Source organism: Ambystoma mexicanum, chromosome 6p (genome assembly GCF_040938575.1).
Source record: "Ambystoma mexicanum isolate Mex_15411 chromosome 6p, UKY_AmexF1_1, whole genome shotgun sequence".
Taxonomy (NCBI): Eukaryota; Metazoa; Chordata; class Amphibia; order Caudata; family Ambystomatidae; genus Ambystoma; species Ambystoma mexicanum.
Genome location: NC_090935.1, coordinates 99170431 through 99179321, shown reverse-complemented (window position 1 = coordinate 99179321; position 8891 = coordinate 99170431).

Genomic DNA, 8891 nt, shown 5'->3' with positions numbered 1-8891 from the left:
ATTCGTCGGTCTTCAGACTTTCGCTTTGCTGCAGTGCCCCACTTCCGAGTTTTCCTTCGTAACTTACCTCCTCTTAACCCTGTTTCTTCCCTGGTCTTCCCCTCTCGTGCAGGTCCTTTTGTCTCCTGTTCAGCTTCTTTTACGGTCTTCTCGTTCCTTCGGTCAGCCTCTCCACGGCCGTTTGTTTCCCGACTAGACTACACTTCGATTGTGCTTTCCGGTGTCGGTTTCTTGATATTCTACCTTGGGGTCTAGTGGGCTCGATTTCCCTTCCGCTGTATCTACGGAGCGGTCACCTTCTTTTCCGTGTTTCACCAACGTTCCATTCTCTCTCTCTCTCTCTCTCTCTCTCTCTCTCTTTCTTTCTTTCTCTCTCTCTCTCTCTCTCTCTCTCTGTCTCTCTCTCTTTCGCTCCCTTTCTCTCTGGCTTTCTCTGGTACTCTCTCGTGCTTGGTATCTTCATTTTATCGTTTCCTCCAGATTTCTCTGTGTGGCTATCTCTACTTATTCAGCCTCCTGCAATCTTACCTGTTTTCCTTCTGTTTGTAACAGTTCCTTAATTTTCAAGTGTGCAGCCGATTCCCCATTCTCATACAGAGCTTTGCTTAGAGCGAACCCTTATCCAGGAGGATCAGTCCTTTATCTGACTTTTCTGTGTTCTTGATACAAGACTATACCAGCCTCTCCAATCTTCACATCAGGATCGGCCAATACCATCTGCCAATACACAGGGTTTTTTCTGCCAAATCTGGCTTTTTCCCTGTTTGAAGGGACGGACTCCCCTGCGTTCACCTGACTGCCAGATCCATAGGCGGGCAAGGTGGCCTCGGGGGGGAGACCGTCCCTATCTCTTCGAACGCAAGAAGGGAAGAAGGACTATCCAGTCAAGTGACGAAGGAGAGAATCCCACAAAGGGAAGAAGAAGGAGACCGAGGACACCAAACCCCACTGAAGACCCAGGTGAGGAGTCTCAGGGGGAAGGAACTTCCGCATATTCTGACAGTCAGTGAGCCAGAAAGCAGAGAGGAAGTGGTTGGCCAGAAAAAGTCAGTGAGCTGCAGATTGGGAAAAAGAATGAGGGAAGAGTGCCTTAGAATGGAAGAAAGGATGCAAGATGCAGAAGCAGCACAAAAGAATGAAGGACTGTATATTGCTGGAGGAAATGAGTGTAAGGTGTGAGTTGGGAGTATGATTTGAAGTGTGGCAGGGGCTGGGGAGTGCAAATTGTGACTTGACAGTGACATAGCACGTGAGTATTTGTATGACAGAGGTTCAGGAATACAAGTTGTGATGGGGAGCTGGTGAGCTGTGTGTTGATGAGAGAGGTGTGTTGGTGTTTGGGGGATTGGAGAACATAGAAGGGGAATATTTTCAGCATTTCAACTGATAATGATCAATTTAGTTAATACTATTAAATGGGCATGCTTTCATGGCCACTGGTCATGGGCCAGTTACTTCACATCCTGCAGGGTCCCAATGGACCCAGTCTTGGCGCCTATGGCACCAAGCTCATTACACTGCACACAGAATAGGGAAAACATGTGCATCTTGCCTGGGCGGGGCCCTACCAATGCATGGAAGGCACGTGCAGAAGACAGGAGGAGTGGCAAGGTGGGGCCACAAGGCAGGGCCTAAGGGGAGTGGCTGGTGCCAGGTTATAAAAACCGGCCCACCCGCATGCTGGCGCTTCACGTTAGTCTGCTAGAGCAGCGTAATGCTTACCGCCATTCAGTAGACCCTTACCTGATTCAGCCCGAGCATCTTCAGTCTCCGGAACCCTCCAGCACCTTACCTGAATTCAGCCACGCCATCACTGGAAGCATTGCTATCTGCTTCCCCCTCTGCAGCTACCGCACGCATCTTACCTCGAGGTAAGCCACACCATCGCTGGAAGTTCAGCTACCTGCTTCTAACTCTGAAGTCTACGCGCGCATCTTACCTGAGTCAGCCACGCCATTGCTTGAAGAACTGCTATTCGCTTCCGACCCTGCAGCAGCCGCACGTATCGTATCTGTCTTGTCTGGTCCTCCGCGGGTGCCGCCTAGCATCCTTACCAGTCCCGAACTCCCATCTACACAGGACCTTCTTCCGACACAACATCTTCGCGAATCTTCATCTCCGGCAGCCTGCAGGAGTTTGGAAACCGCTCACCAGCGAACACTGACTAGCTGCACCTGCAAAGGGAAAGGGAAACACAAGGTTTGCAATTGCATAGACTTTAAAACGCTAAGCAGCGCAACTCACGAACGGGGGTGTAACTTCTGGAAAGTCTACTTACCACTAGTAGGTCCTCCAGAATAGATTTTATCATCACGCGCTCCTGGGCCATCTTCATACCTCAGAGAGAGAAAGGACAATATAAGGTTACGGACAATAATCATTGAGGAAAATTATCACGAAGAATAAGGACAAGAATCATAGTTATGAAAACCCACCTTCAAGACGGAATGTTCGCAGCCGGTCTGGACCTCCACGTTAAGGATCAGTGACACAACTAGGTCCATCCACAGCGCCCCTGCTGAAGAAAACAGGACTGAGAGCTCATCCTTACATCAAAACAGGTGAGCTTGCATGGGCAAACTCTTGCTCACTACTTTTTGGCACGAAAGGGTTGAGGGGAATCCCGACGCCACCACGCCATTCTCACAGTCTCACATCTTCTCTCAGGAACAGTGCCGGCATCCGGGGTCAACAATAATGCAGCGGCTGGGGGAGAAAGTCGATCCAAGGGAGCCAGGTCCTGGGAGGGCTCCAACTGTGCCCCAACGTCCCCGCAGAGACCAGGTGAGCGTAACACATGCTCATTAAACAAAAAATGGAGCCAAATCAAACACTGTTCTGCCAAGCCACAGACATCTGGGACTCCTCCTATTAAATGAATACAAAAGATACATAATAATGATACCCTGGCATGCTTTTAGCCTTGCACTCTGCCTCGTTCCTGCAATGTGGCAATCTTAAACCCTCTAGTTAATAAAAAATGTCCTGCAAAAATCCTGCAATAAAGATTTGTGCCGCAAAATTTGCCATTTCATGTCGCAAAATTTGCCATTTCATGCCGCAAAATCCTGGAAGGTCTGTTTAATACAAACTGCCTTACCAAGTTCTGATGACTACTGATGGTAATGTGTTGAGCATTTCTCTAAACTGATATGGTTAGTATGTCAAACTGCTTTAGTAATATTCATGATTTATCAATGTAGACAATACCGGCAAATATGATACCATTTAATAAAATACATAATATTTATTACACTTCAGAATTGCCTTTTGTCGCTTCAAGACATACTAGACCATTTGTTATTACATTTTATAAAATCAATGTTCTTACTGTTGGTGTCATTCATTACACATACATCCTCACTTTTAGATATGTACAAACAAGAAGGACCAGGCATAAAATACAGGCTGTATATTTATAAACCAGCACTTTCTTCAGGGCCCAGCTTCGTGGCCATTACACTGAGTGCATAGAACGTAGGCATTTAGCCCATCATTCGCCCTATAAGCATTCTCGTATTCTTGCATATGAAGGAATTGTTAACACTAGCATTAGGAAAGGTGACTCGCAGCCCCTTCTTTCATATTACAAAGGTATTTTAGCACACCCAGGGCACCGCTTTACATGCTAGTATACCAATAACTTCCTTTCTTATAAATGATAACCTCAGGCACATACTAAGGCATAGTGATCATTTAAAATATTTAAAGGGAGAAGAACGGTAAAGAAGGTAATTCATCAATTAGACATCATAAAACACGCTTACATAATGGATGAAGCGAGACATTTTAAGAAAATGAGGACAGAGGCTACCCCACATGTCTGACACTTGCCCGGGATGGATCCAGCACACTTTTAACAAAACACAGTACGTGGTCTGTACATAAGAGAGCACCCAAGCTGCATGTAGTACAATATCAACTTTTTATTTTTGTGAATTAAAATAGCAACACAAGGCTATCATCAAAAGACTTTTCCCTGCCCGTGGTTGCCAAGGACAAACACTGTTTAAGCTATTACATGAACCTCTATACAATTTTATAAACAAAACCTCATCAATTGATTCTTTACATTCAAATTTTCCGCAGCGTGAGTTACTACACAAGGTGACTGGCAATGTGGTCGTTATGACCTAACGTCTATCTAGTCTAGTATACAAGGTGATTGAGAATGTGGTCATGGTGACCTAACATCTGTCTGGTCGACACACAATGGTGTTTCTGGCACATAGTGGTTGCTGCTGGTCTAGTGCCGTCTTCAAGCCAATTGCAGTAGACTGTGTGGTGTCACGGCTGTACCGTAATGTTGATACATCTAAAATTAAGAAAGTAAATTAAAATCAGAACGTTGGATGGGTCTCTTTAGGGACATAAGTACCTAGTGGGTGTGTGTGCTGTGCATGATCCTACCTATAGCATTGTTTTCAGTGTCACAGGCTGTGCAAGAACATCCGGGTCTTCACAGAAAGCGCCTTCAATGCGCTTTGTATCATTAGATCTCGTGTTGCTTGGATCTGATCTTCAGCTGAGTAGCTGTTAAAGGAAAAAATAATTATCAGGCTGAGCAGTACCAACTTATCTGCGCATCTATTGTGTGTGCATGCAGCGCCAAAACTGTCTATGGTGAGAAAGTACTAGAGCCATAGATTATCATAGATTATCAGGGTGAGGAGTCTCTGTATATCTATTTGGAGTACTTCTACTGCCAATGGTGGCCGTGGGAGTGAGTTACCACTCGAGTGTGCTATAGGGATGTGGTTTATTAGCAGTACCTATGGGTCTAGTCCGCTGGTCGGCTCCAGGCGGTGTACGTGCTTCGTACACCGTAGCTACTTCGTGCGCGCTGTGTGGGGTGGAAGGACAACACCGTGAGGGATGCCTGCACTGGTACTCCATGTGCATAGAAAAAGTGCTCCCTCTAGTTCCCGCTGGGTGTTACTCTCGTATTGACAGAGGACCGCTTGGGAGAGCTGTAGTCTTACCTGCGTAAATGCCTAGCAACTGCTCGCCATGGAACTGGCAGTGTTAGTGGCTCTGCACACGCGTGTTAGCTATTTAAGTTCGCGTAGATCGTGTCTACGCGACCGTCTATGTATTGTGCGTGCGTGATTAGTGTCACTGTATTAGGGAAGAGAAGCGTCTCAGCCCGCTGGATGTGCGAGGATGCCTCAATTTGTGTGGACGTCTGTACTCAATGTGATACTGAGTGAAGAGAGCATGTATTTAGCGATTGTGATATACACTCTTAATTGTCATCGCACTGTTGGCAATTATTTATACTGCCGTGTTTTGTCATTGATGAAATGGTTAGGCATTAATTGTTCACATTTGTAAACAAAGCACTGTACCGCCCCACACACCGTGCATGAAGTAGCTATGGTGTACAAAGCACGTACACTGCCTGGAGCCGACCAGAGGACTAGATTTATAGATACTGCTAATAGACCACATCACTATAGCACCCTCGAGTGGTAGTTCACTCCCACAGCCACCATTGGCAGTAGAAGTACTCTAAATAGATATACAGAGACTCCTCACCCTGATAATCTATGATAATCTATGGCTGTAGTACTTTCTCACCATAGCCAGTTTTGGCGCTGCATGCACACACAATATATGCGCAGATAAGTTGGTACTACTCAGCCTGATAATTATTTTCTCCTTTAACAGCTACTCAGCTGAAGATCAGATCCAAGCAACACGAGATCTAATGATACAAAGCGCACTGAAGGCGCTTTCTCTGAAGAACCCGGATGTTCTTGCACAGCCTGTGACACTGAAAACAATGCTACAGGTAGGATCATGCACAGCAAACACACACACCCTGGGTACTTATGTCCCTAAAGAGACACATCCAATGTTCTGATTTTAATTTACTTCCTTACTTTTAGATGTATCAACGTTACGGTACAGCAGTGACACCACACAGTCTACTGCAATCGTCCTGAAGACGGCACTAGACCATCAGCAACCACTATGTGCCAGAAACACCATTGTGTGTCGACCAGACAGATGTTGGGTCACCATGACCACATTCTCAGTCATCTTGTGTACTAGACTAGATAGATGTTAGGTCATAACGACCACATTGCCAGTCAGCTCTTGTACTAACCCACACTGCAGAGAATTTGAATGTAAAGAATCAATTGATGAGGTTTTGTTTATAAAATTGTATAGAGGTTCATGCAATACCTTAAACAGTGTTTGTCCCCGGCAACCACGGGCAGGAAAAAGTCTTTTGATGATAGCTTTGTGTTGCTATTTTAATTCACAAAAATAAAAAGTTGATATCGTACTACATGCAGCTTGGGTGCTCTCTTATGTACAGACCACGTACTGTGTTTTGTTAAAAGTGTGCTGGATCCATCCCTGGCAAGTGTCAGACAGGTGGGGTAGCCTCTGTCCTCCTTTTCTTAAACTGTTATTACCCCTCATGACACAGGCCCCCCTCATCAAAAAAGAGTGCCACATACACCCCTTTGTTTCAGACATGAAGCGGGACATTGCAATTAATTCTTGACTGAGTGAACATCCGAGCATCATCACATACCTCGCTATCGTTGCATTCCCAGGCACATCAATCAATTCCCCTTAACAGTGAATTTACGCTGGCTCCAGCTATCATTTTGTTACACCTATCACACTTCAACCACAATTATTTCTTCTACATATTGGCTGGATTGTCACTGAATGCAACATATCTTCTTTCCACTGCTTCTTTTATTTGGCCAGATGTTCTTTTCTAAAAACCCATTTGCATTTTCTGGGCCATTTGCACCCATTTGAAAACGTGTGGCTTTTTCTGTATGTTATATACCAATTTTATATATCCTAGAGAAAGAAAGCTTTATCAGAGGGTACTGCATCCTACTTACTGTAACATATACCTCCTTAAGTCTATCCTAAATCGCGGAACTATCAAGCACTACCATAAAGGTGGGCAATAATGTTAGACAGTTTTGAAGGTTCTGACAATAGAAGATTGACAGAGATGCATTCAGTTGCAAAATGAGCTCCTAGCGAGGCCAGTACTCGTTAGATATTGACAGGACGATGCTTCAGTATTTCTGAAATGCTGAAGGTTCAGAGTGGAAGAAAATTCCAGTGAGTGTTTTCCCATTTGAGGAACATTTAGGGGGCATACTCAATCACCCTCAGGCCTACTCAGTGTTAGTAACATTGGATAGAATTGTGGTCACTGGTGGATAAAATGAGTTTCCTTCTCACTAAAGTGTTTTGCCACATTTAGTGCACTGAAAAGCTTTATCACTCATATTTCGTCTCTGGTGCAAATACATCCCCCCCTCTTGGTGGTCAACAAATTCAATAGCCATGTCCTCAGGCCTTCTCAAATTTTCCAGTGGACATGAATGCACCTCTGTTCTTTAGTATGGTATCAGAACAGTGACATGGGAGTCAATTAAAATTTTCCAGAAAAGATGCATTTTAACCAGCAGCATTTTCACTGAATTCAATCAGCAGTGATTTATTTAAAAGGCAATTGAAGCATGCTCCACGCGTTGCCAATGGAAAGTATGGAATGCTGGGGATATAAGGTCTTCATGGGGTGTTCTGCTCAACAGCTTTCCCAATATCAATCTTATTACTATTAGAAATAAGAGGTACCTCCTCACTAAAGCCTTTTCTATTCTCAGGGCAGATGTGGATTTCCACATATGGTTTCTGGTGATAAAAAAGTACCCCTCCTCACTGAATTATTTATTGCTTTCAGTTTATCGGTGAGGATTCATAACTAAGGGCCTCATTACACGGTAGGCGGTGAACCATGCCGCTATTAGCGCCATGGTTCATGCCGGTAAAATACCAGCACCGCCCTGGTGGAAAGGGGAATTACCGCCCTGTTCCAAGGTTGGCAGGGCGGTAATTCCCCTTCCCCATTCCCATTTTTGCCCCATTTGGCATAATGGGAATGGGGAAGGTGCTAATTACGGCACCGCAAAATTGCGGTACCGTAATTAGCTCCCTGGTCCCTTTGCGGGTTGGTTTTAACGCCTGCAAAAAGCAGGCGTTAAATTCCCCAACCCGCAAAGGGACCTCGTAGTACGGCGGTAAGGGTTAACGGTCACCGTTGCCATTAACAGTGACCGTTAACCCTTACCGCCGTCCGTGTAATGAGGCCCTATGTGTTTAAAGGTTAAGTCCTTTCTGACTGACACATTTCCCACATTCAGTTCAATGGTGAGGTTTCTCATCTGTACGTGTGCTATGGTGATGAATAAGAGTTCCCTTTCCAGGAATCTTTTCCCAAATGTAGCGGCTGATGTTTCTCACCTGTATGTGTTCTCTGGTGAAGAACATGATCACCATTTTGTCAAAAGATTTTTCAACATAGAGAACACAGATTTGAAGTCTCATCTGTACATGCCCTCTGGTGATAAATTCGAGATCCGCTCTGGTTGAAGCTTTCGCTACATTCAGCGTACACATAAGGTTTTCCACCTGCCTTTTCTGAAATAAAATCACTGAAGTTTCTCCCACTTTCAGTGAATTTATGAAGTTTCTCTCCATTATGTATTCTCTTGTTTGAAAAAGAGTTGTCTTCTCATGGAAGCTTTTACTGCATTTAGTGCACTGATGTGGTTGTTCACCTGTGTGTGCGCTCTGGTGGCAAACAAATGTTTACTTGCAACTAAGGGTTTTCTTACATTCAATTCACTGATGAGGCTTCTCACCTGTATGTGTTCTCTGGTGGCAAATTAAATGTCCTTTCAGACTGAAGCTTTTCCCACATTCAGTGCAATGGTGAGGTTTCATACCAGTATGTGTTCTCTGATGGTAAATAAAAGTTACCTCAGTCTAAAGCTTTTCCCACATTCAGTTCACTGATGAGGTTTCTCACTGGTATGTGTTCTCTGTTGAAGAAGAAGATG